The sequence below is a fragment of the Rhagoletis zephyria genome, unplaced genomic scaffold (genome assembly GCF_001687245.7).
Source record: "Rhagoletis zephyria isolate East Lansing unplaced genomic scaffold, Rhagoletis_zephyria_1.1 Rzeph_scaffold_17845, whole genome shotgun sequence".
NCBI classification, from domain to species: domain Eukaryota; kingdom Metazoa; phylum Arthropoda; class Insecta; order Diptera; family Tephritidae; genus Rhagoletis; species Rhagoletis zephyria.
Window position 1 is genome coordinate 1 of NW_016174906.1, and position 10,506 is coordinate 10,506.

General features: G+C 32.1%; 1 long non-coding RNA gene across 1 annotated transcript; it reads right to left on the minus strand.

Annotated features, from left to right (window-relative positions):
* Positions 1 to 2,695: 2,695 nt before the first annotated feature.
* LOC108379964 (uncharacterized) lies at positions 2,696 to 10,497 on the minus strand. The gene is made up of 4 exons (XR_001849519.1): positions 10,161 to 10,497; positions 6,332 to 6,409; positions 6,142 to 6,247; positions 2,696 to 3,336 (listed from the first exon to the last, which is right to left on the minus strand). It is a non-coding gene; the product is annotated as an uncharacterized LOC108379964 (long non-coding RNA).
* Between the last annotated feature and the right edge of the window lie 9 nt (positions 10,498 to 10,506).

Below are 10,506 nucleotides of genomic sequence, written 5' to 3' on the forward strand. Positions count from 1 at the left end.
GACGTTCTGAAAAAACAAATTTTGTTTATTTTAATACGCTTACTCTTTGCAAATTCGAAGCTAAAATAACAGAAAAAGACAACATTGCTTCAAAAATAAAAAAAAGCATATGAAACAGCGAACAGAAAAATAGTAAAAATAAATGTATAAAAATATTTAGGGGATTCGCAGGATGTGGTAACCGTTGTAAAATCTTAAGCTTAAATTTTTTTTTTTTGTATGTAAAACAACGGCTAAAAGTAGTTTTTTTTTATCCGTTTAAAGACATTTCGGTGTAATTAGAAATCCTCTAAAACCATTTCAATCATTATTTTACATACAAAAATTTTAAGCTTAAGATTTTACGTCACTTTTGTCACTCTTGTGAATCCCCTAATCATGTAAATAAAATTATAATGTAGTTATAAGATTAATGCCCGGCATTAAAAAAAAAACTCATTTTCTCATAGGAAAGCAAAGGAACGTAATGAATACCGGCGGCAACATGCGTGCGAGCAAAATGATGATATCTAAAATTATTAAGCGTATTGGCTTACAATAGGGGAGTTCACGATGTGTAGCATTTTGGGTGTTAAATTACCACACACTAAAATGCTACAAACCATGAACTCACTGTATACAAATACATATGTATCTGTATGGACAAACAAAGCAAACAATATTTGAAAAATAAAATTAGAAAATGCGCTGGTTAGGGCACAAAATTAATGATATCAAGTTGTTCCACTCGAGTTTGAATATTTACTATTACCGAGTGTTTCAGAAGTATACATTTTTTTTTCTCGCCACCCTGTAGAGCAACAGCTAAATCGAATGTTTTCGTATAACCTTTTTGGATAACACGCTACAGATTACAGATCTGTATACCGGTTTTGGATCACTTCATTTTCCCAAGATATTACCATTTTAAGTTTAAATTGTGAATGAAAAAATCAAACTTTAAAAGTTAAAAAATTTTAAACCAAAAAATTTTGCATAAATTTTTTCCCCTACAGTGGAATCGATTTTTGCTAATGGGAATAGCAGGAAAAATTCTTAAAATTATCTCTACTAAGTATAGCTATGTATGCACACTATATGTAGAGTTCAAAAGTTATGAACGTTTTTTTTTAAAGACGCCCTGCACTAAATAGTTATTAGCATTAAAATATGTAATTTAAAAGCCATTGTTTTCTGTAAAGAATAACTTAGCTACATGATATGCAAAACACTTTTTTAAAGGCATTAGAGTTCGGAAACCATTTAGAATGATGAACCGAATGAGAAAACCCAGATTTAGCTATTTTATATGGTGCTTAAATGAAAATTATTTATATTTATGAAATTCTCTCATAGGAAGTGTTCCAAATCGATGGAAATATTTAGTCCACAGTACTGCTGCCTACATCGTAAAACGGTCAGCTTAACATACATTTTTAGTGTCTCTTTCCAAAGATTGACTGTGCCACCTACAAACGCTGAGGCGGGAAACCCCCTAAAGTGCTACATTTTTTTTTTGCATTTTGAACTAATTTCGCGAAGGCAATTGATTAATTCAAATATTATATTTATTTCTTCATTCACACTGTGCTGCTTCTTCTTCTTGCTTCAAAATCAAATTGCGCAATTTGGGGTAAGTGAAAACACACTCTGACGATTTTTGTTTTTTAAACAACACTGTGTACAGATCCTAGCTGTTGTTAAATAATTATAGAAGCCATATTTAAAATTTTCTAAAACCCTAAAATTCTCAACTTACATACATATTAATTCATTTAAACCATTTTTGCATAATTTCGCTATTTATTAATTTTAATCTCAGATATTTACGAAGCAATTTTGAATTTTAATATGGATTAAAGGAGGAATAATTTTTCCTTTTTCTCGAAATAATTAAGATCCTATGGACATTAAAATTTAAGGATTTTTTTTATGAAATTAGAACGCCAAAGGTTTTTTTCTTATTTTTTCAAACCAACCGATTTTTTTTTTCTAAAATCATTGCTGTTTCTGAAGTCAAACAAAGAACTACTCAATTTGATTAGGAATTTAAGGACAAGTAGCCTTTGACAGAATTATTTTATGTGAAATTATGTAAAAGTGGATTTCATTATTTCAAGAGTTTTTCGTTGGGTCTATAGGCCTATGACCTATACTTGGGGACTAAAAAAGCTCGTGCGATTTTCTTAATATTTATATCAATATTTTGTATGTTGAGATGTTATGACTTTCATAAATAATAAATTAAAAATGTCATTCACACTCGGTTCCTATTTTGTTGTATTGGCATGGGGATGCACTTCCTTTTAAAAATATTCCGACAATCCAATTACTGGTATGGAATGTTTACTGTAAGGGTTCATGCCAGTGCCTATTTACATTACGTCAGCGCTGGCTGGACTGGCTCACTGGACTTACATGCTACTGGAATAATGTATAATAAACACAAAAACGGGGTGGCATCGTATCGAATTCGAGACGAACTCGAGAAAATAAATTTCTCGAATATATTTTTTGGGCTCGTTTCGAATTCAAGGCGAGCTCGAGTACATCAGTTTTCTCGAAAGATTTTTTTTATTGCATAATTCTCGAAACGCCAACGATTCGAAAAATAAAAATTATAGAATCTCCAATGATTCGAAAAATATAAATTCTAGAATCTCCAACGATTCGAAAAACAAAAAATTCTCGAAACGCCAACGATTCGAAAAATAAAAATTATAGAATCTCCAATGATTAGAAAAATTTAATATTCTCGATTTGTCAGAGATTCGGCGAATTCGTTGTGTTTATTGGGTATTTACTTTCGAAATATATTTGTACATCCCCAGATCAGAGTAAAAATCTTTTGGTTAGTATAAATCAAAGAAGGTGCCTGTGTACTAAATTAAAACTCATTTTAGCAAGCTCATTATTTTACTGTTAGGTCATTTTTAGCGAAAAACTGAAGCGTTTGTTAATATAGAATTTCTTAAGCCCTGCATATTTATGCACAAATATTTATTTAAGCTTTCTGCAAGTAACATTTGTTAGCGGGTTTTTCTTTATTAAAGAAATATGTATGCTTCTTCACGATCAGCATAACTTTGATAGTGAAAAGTAGTAGTAGAACAACGAGTAAAGCGCTGTAATTTTAATTGTTGCTTTGATAGAATAATTTTAATAGATTTCGTTTTTTTTCGTTTTTTGATTAAAAGAGATACCTCATATTCCTGCGTTTTCGATTGGCACCACTGCAGAAGTTGTTCCTTAACAGTGGCGGCGCGTGCATTTAATGCCGGATCAGTAAATTGGAATATGCGTGCGGAACCGGAAGGTGAGGCTGTGCCCCCGGGAGTGGTGGGTGTTGACGGTGATCTGAACAACAAGGGGTTTATCGTTTTTAAGCAACGTTATTTTGTGGCAAAGGTATATTGAAAAAAAAAATTAGTTCTACTAGTAATTTCGCTGCGATTAAACAAAATTTGAGAATAGAAAAAGGTCTGAAGTAAACTTTTTACTTGTTTAATGGTTTCTTAACATTTTGTGTGCAAAATTAAACTAAGAAGTTTGCAGTAGAGCTCTACAGTTGGCATTAATGATTTTTTTTTATTGTCTTAATTGATTAGACACTGAGAAGATTGGTGTTTACCGGAAAATTTATTTGAATTTCTACGATTATTAATTTATAGTAGAAACCAAAGTCATTTGGAGTATTTTTCAAACGCTAAGTAAATATGTATAGTATATCTGGTTTTGAATATTATAGAGTAATGAGTTTGAGTTGTATGCATACTAGGGTGATCTAAAAATGCATTTGAAAAGCTAAAGTCGCAATTTTTATGCTCTCACCCCCTAAGATTGTTCTATACCGAAAAAAATATACCTCAATTTTTATTTTGAAATAAAAAATATTTAAAATCGCTCAAAGCGCTAAAAGTTTTCCATGTATTTTATATGGGAAAAAACTTTTCGTAGAAATGGTATGGAATTCTTAAAAATCAATGCTTTTCGACCAGAAAACTCTGTTTCTCTTCAGGAGAATAATACCCAATTATTTTTTGAACAATTTTTATAAAATGCCAGAAAATGCAATGCGGGATAAATAAAAAATTTTCAGTATTAAAAAATGGTTAAATAAACAATCCGATCCGATCGGAAAATATTTATTTTAAAGAATTTCCTTACAATTCCAAGGAAAAGCAGTTTTTCCCCAAATAAAATACATGGGAAACTTTGATCGACCTTTAAATATTTTTTGATTTCAAAATAAAAAGTAGGGGTATATTTTTTCGATATAGAACAATTCTAGGGAGTGAGAGCATTAAAATTTCGACTTTACTTATTTTGGACCACCCTAATGTATACGCAAATGGTTTGCGGTTATCGGCTACCAACACCTTATATTAAATTATCTAATTAACAGTACGAATAGTCCGTTAATGTTTCCTCCTCCACCAAATACCGGTTTGACAGTTTATTTAAAGTAGTTTGAAATTATTGTTAAAAAATTCATGATTATGACTCTGGAGTTGAAAATCTATACATAACAGAATTCAACTTATATGGATAAAAAAAAATTGAAAAGACTTTTAAAAATTCGGCCGGTTGTAATTTCTTATACATACAAGTATACGACAAAAGCATGGCTGCTTAACTCGGTAGGCTCTGGTAGCGGTCGTCCCTCAGCAGACAATGGCCAATCCCTGAGTGCATTTCTGCCATGAAAAAAGCTTCTCAAAGCATTTTTCGTTCAGAGGCGGCGTTAAAACGTAAGTCCCCTCCCTTTTGGGTGACAACATCAAGGCGCAACCCCCAAATACTGAAACAACTTGGTAAGATGGTGACTATTTACTCGACATGCGAGAGTATTTTCGCTGATAGTAAATAAAAGAGCATATTCCAGCCTAGTATTCTATATCAGAAAAACTTGGTAGCAAAGAAGTCAGAATGTATCAAAGCTCAAATAATACAAGCTATCATTTCTGAAGTTAGGAACCTCAGCTCAATCCATGTGCATACGTTTTTTTACAGTAAGCTCAATGATGCGAACGGAAGCTACTAATACTATTCTGCAAGAAGATGTATCGGATACCCCGAGATATGACAGTCTCACTCGGCTCCAGATAACCTAGAGTGTCTGCTGAGTGACCGAATAGTGTCTTAAACGAATTTGAAAATTTACTAAGGTCAGTGCGCCGCGAGTTGGGTTTAAGATGTAACGGCTTTTAACGCTGACTTGGTCATGCCGTAAAAATTGTCGCAACGTGGAAAGGGAGAAGGGCGAAGAAGGAGGCCCCGATTACCATGGAAAGACCAGGTGGTCAGGAACTTTGACTTCACTTGATGTTAGCAATTGGCATCACTTAGCACTGAATACGGCCAAAATCGCTTAGGCTGGTATTTTGCCAAACAAGAAGAAGAAGAAAATGAGTCTGATCTCATTACAAAAAAAAACTTCAATTTACCAATAAAAAAATGTTGAATTCTTGACAGTTTTAATGGGTCTACTGCAAGCAATTTGACTATTTTATGAACTCTTCCGCTGTGGTTGTAGTGGTTGGGAGTGCGTGCTACCATTCTGCAGGGCCTGGCTTCAAGCCGGGTTCAATCCAACAACAAAAAATAAAAAACAAAAAAGGGTTTTTTCTAATATCGGTCGCCCCTCGACAGACAATGGCAAACCTGCGAGTGTATTTCTACCATGAAAAATACCTTCTCATAAAATTACAATCGCCGTTCGGCGAACATCAAGGCGCACGCCAAAAATCGGAGGAGAAGCTCGGCCAAACAGTAATATATGTGTAAACGCCAATTTATTATTATTATTCAGCCTCATTGCGTAAGTCGTAAATTAGGCTAAATTGTACGACTCGACAACAGTAGCATTGCCTATTGTCGTACTGAAATAAGTAAACGACCAAAATCGTCGAAAACTATACAGTGCTGCCAAGTTTTTCCGTTTTAATACACTAGTCGAGTGGAACTCTCGCAATGAGGGTGATTATTATTATTATTATTATTATTATTATTATGAACTCTTCCAATACCAGAGCACACAATCATGAATATCAATACTTATTTTACTAACCGTGTATGTTGTTAAATAATCGTAAACGTTTTTATATCCATAGTTATGTATATTTTAAACAAACAAAAAGAACGTAGCAAATAATTTCTTACTTTGGCGATTGCTGAGAGTTTTGTTTGTCCAGCTGATGGAATTTCGCAAACGGCGAAGCTGGCTTCGATGCAGAGCTGCCAGCGCCACTTACAGTGCGTGTTGTAACTGCGAGAAAAGAATGTTTAATAAATAAACAAATAAGTATATATGTAAATATAAAAGGAAAAACTAAAAATAAAATATACCTACCTTTAGTTGTAGTTGTCACAACGGCACCATCTTTTTCCTTTGTTTCCGTTTTCTCAGTGGTCGATGTAGCTTGTTGCTCTGTTGAGGTGGATATTTGAAGGTCAGTTACATATTATGTATTTGTGTGTGTGTTTTTTTTTTAAATATTTAGTTTTTGTTTTGGTTGATTTGAAGCATTTGTAAAGCACAAAAATACGAAAAAATACAAAAAAGAACAAATATATATATAAAGCATGTGTTAGTCAAAGCTTTTTTAATTTATAATATAAAACAAATATAGATATACATATATGTATATTATTTGTTGTATAAAATTTGAAGCCCAAAATGTTCGCTACACTTTCGGTATTACCAGATACACATTTAAAAATTGTACCACATATGTATTTACAATTTCTTATAGCTACATTCTCATACCAAAAATCCCAAAAAAGAACAAACTTTTTATTTTGCAAAAATAGGTTAGTCCTAAATATTTTTAAAAGGCAGTATAAAAAAAAAAACAAAGTAAAATTCGCACAAAAACCTCCATTTTATTGAGCTCTCAGGTAGAGCTGTTTCCATTTCAAGTTACTGAAACTATTTTTCAATACATTACGGCTTAAAAATTAAACTTTCAAAAACTGTTATTCATCTTCATTAGGGTACCTCATGAAAAAAGTCAGGAAATATTTTTTATATCTTTTTTTGTTCTTTCAAATATTAGGATGTTGTGACCTTTTTAATTAAAGTTAAACCTCAAAAATTTTATTAACTTGAAAAAAAAATAAAAAATTATGTTTATACTAAAAAAAAAAAATTAATTTAAAATTATTGTTTGCAATCGCTTGGAATGGGGACCGAACCTGGGTGTTATTACGCTTACTACTTCAACAACAAAAAAAAGTTTAGAACCCTATTTTACCATTTAAAAAATTTTTAAATCGCGTTCTCCTCATTTTTAAGTTGAAATTCTGTTTTGCCATAAAATGCATTTTAAGTTGACTATGGAAGAGTTAAAATGATTATTACAATAAAACACAATTTAATCGTTAAAAACTTTTTCTAACTTCTCTATGACTACGGGCCATTATATTTTAAGACATTCGCCAAAACATTTCGGAAAAATGTAGAGATTTAAGTGAGTTGGGCCCATTTAAAAGTACCTCCCAAAATCTCATTATTTTGATTCCGTTTATACAATATTTAATATTTTTATGCAGGCCTTTTAAGCTTAAACTCTTCTATCATATGAATGTTTCGAAAAAAAAAATTTATAAACTAATTTATTTAGTTATTTATAAAAAAGGTATTTTCACGTATTGTATGGAGAGTGATGCACCCTAATGGAACATAAACAATTCAATGGTGAATTCTGAGTTACCTACATACACGGTGTAAAAAATCAACAACAAAAAATTGCACGAAAAGACCGAGTACAGGTCGTAAGTCGAGTCGAGTAAAAAACTATGTAGGAGTAAAAGGATATTCTTAAATAATGTCCGAAATAGATATGTTTTGGTGAAAGTTTGTGGAAATAATTATGTTGTACTAAACATAACGGAAAAGAAACTCAGAGATTTTCAGGGTGTTAAAAAATGTTTACCCATATTTTCGTAAATTATTCGATCAAGGTTACGATCTTTACTGGGTTGCTTAAAATATTTATTATCAGAGTTGCAAAGCTTTATTTTCTTAACATTTTTTGAGAATCGTTATTTTGGACTTTTAGTTTTTCCATCATTTTTTAACCATAGCAATGGAGACTGCGTTTTTATCACCGTTTTAAATTTTTTATGATCTAAAAATTTACATATGTAATATAATAATAATGACAGAAAAATTAAATTTCAAAAATAACGGTAAAAATTTATCGAAAAAATAACAATTATAAAATAACTGTTTAATTTTATAGGAAACATATTAATTCAATTTTAACAATTAAAATATGATTTTTATTACAAAGATCATAACCATTACGGTTTCTGCTATTTAAAAAAATATATATATTTTTTATAAAAACTTTATTTATAACTTTTTTAGAATCTACCCGTTAGGCCAAAATTGCTCAAAACCTAGAGATAACTTCGTTTTCCATATTTCATTTTCATATTTTTTACAAAAAATTGTTTTTCAAAATAAATAATTTTAAAATTAAGTTTCCTCCTTGCAAGGCAAGGCAATGATTTTTTCACAAAAATAAACTTTAAATTAAATACCTAAAAATTGCATTGCCTTTAAATATTTACACGTATATTCAAATAGTTTCAGTACTTAAAACAACAAGAGGTTTCATAAAAAAAAATGCATAACACTAGTTAAAAGGTCCCACTGTATACACCTCTAGAAAATATTGTATCTAGTATGAAAAAGAAAATGTATAAAAATCGCATGCAATATAACGAAGAGAACGAAATTTCTTATTTAAGTATAAAAAAAGTGTGTATGCATTTTCATTAGATCGTACCACATTACAAGCAGGCAAAAAAAGTTCGCAGTACACCCCTGAGTCTAAAGTAGTTTTGCAAGGCGATTCGTTAAAAAAATATATTTACCGAACCTAAAAGGCGACCCTTTTCAGATTTTTCGGTGACAACTACATTCGGCAACAAGAAATCCTTTTTAAAATAGTTCTACTAGAATAGTCGAAATACTCCCTTAGCAAAAGTTCAATGACTTTTGTTGAGCTTTAATTTACTGACATTAGCGTGGTACGTTAGGGTGGTAGGCACTGAGATCTAGTGGATAGGTACTAGAATGGGGTACTTGAGGCTTAACTTTGAAAAAAAAACTGTCTCCTCATACTTTAGGATGCAACTTCAAATACCGAACTTTTGACGAAAAATGTAAAAAGTCGACCCCTCGAACCAGTCGAAATTGCTTTGTAAAATTACCTTAGGCTCAGAGACGTACGCGAACTTTTTTTTTCTGGTACGGTCTGATGAACATACTACACTAATATGTATATGATAAGTAAGTATATATTCGCATATGAATGGAAAAAATACGGCATTTAAAAAAAAAAAGTACTAAGAAGCAACGAGCAACAACTTCTTGAACAAATTTGTAACATAGTTATTAAAAAATGCATGCGTCTTAAGCAGTTTTTGCCTGTCGTAGCGATAGTGTACATACATATTTATTCATAAAAAAATCAATGTATGTACATACACTCGCGAACAAAAAAAATGTACAGTGAATGTGTATCGTATAGTTAAATTAAAAGTACCAGGTCTATATGTACATGTATGCGTATGTTTTTAATGTGTTTGTTTGTATATACAGAAGGAGGGACAACATGGTTGTATTATTATTCCAAACAGAAACGATTTTATTTTTTTCCAAATTAGTATTTGTAGTAAAAAATTTTTTTGCCAATTTTCGTCGATATTTTTTATTCACTAATATCAAATTGCGCTTCAATATGCAGCATATCAACACGAACAAACAAATTAACGATCGAGCGTATCAGCGAGTAGAAAAAATAAACGAGCATGTGAATGTGTGTGAGCTGGCGAGCAGGCGGGCAAGTGGGCGATCAGGTAAGTGAGCACAATTGCGCTGAGTGGATTTGATTTGGAGGCTGTGGATTGTGTGGACTGCGAGCTGTGAGGTGTGAGCTGCTTGTGAAACTGGGCAGGGCTGGGCGAGGCTAGGCAAGAAGCTGGCTTCACAACTTGGCCTTGAAAGGCTTTAATAAAATACGAACGAAACACAGTACGTTTACACTGGACTTGTCAGTTTGAGGTTAGTTTTTTTTTGAACAAAGCACTAGCAGGGCGTTTTGCTTTTAACTTGATGGAGAACTTCAGGAAAAAACGTGGCACATGAAAATCGTTGATGAACTCACACTGTATGGAGCGAATGTGTAGCAACCAGCAGAGGCGAAAATGAAGGTGGAACGTTTTCTGGTACCGAATTGTTGGTTTCTATAATCGCTGGAACCAGTAACTCCGCGGGGGCTTTTCAGACGCATATGTGCATATATGTTGATATGGCTATACTATTGTCGTATTTCATTAACATAAAGTGTCAGACTTTCCGTGAGATCCTCAGAGCTACACCATTTCTCATTTCTCTTCACTTATTATACGTTTGCAGTGACATAAAGGGTTCATCGCATGTGAATGGTATTTGTTTGCGTGTGTTTGACGTATGGTGTAAGCATGGTGATAAATAGTTTATATGTACGAGTA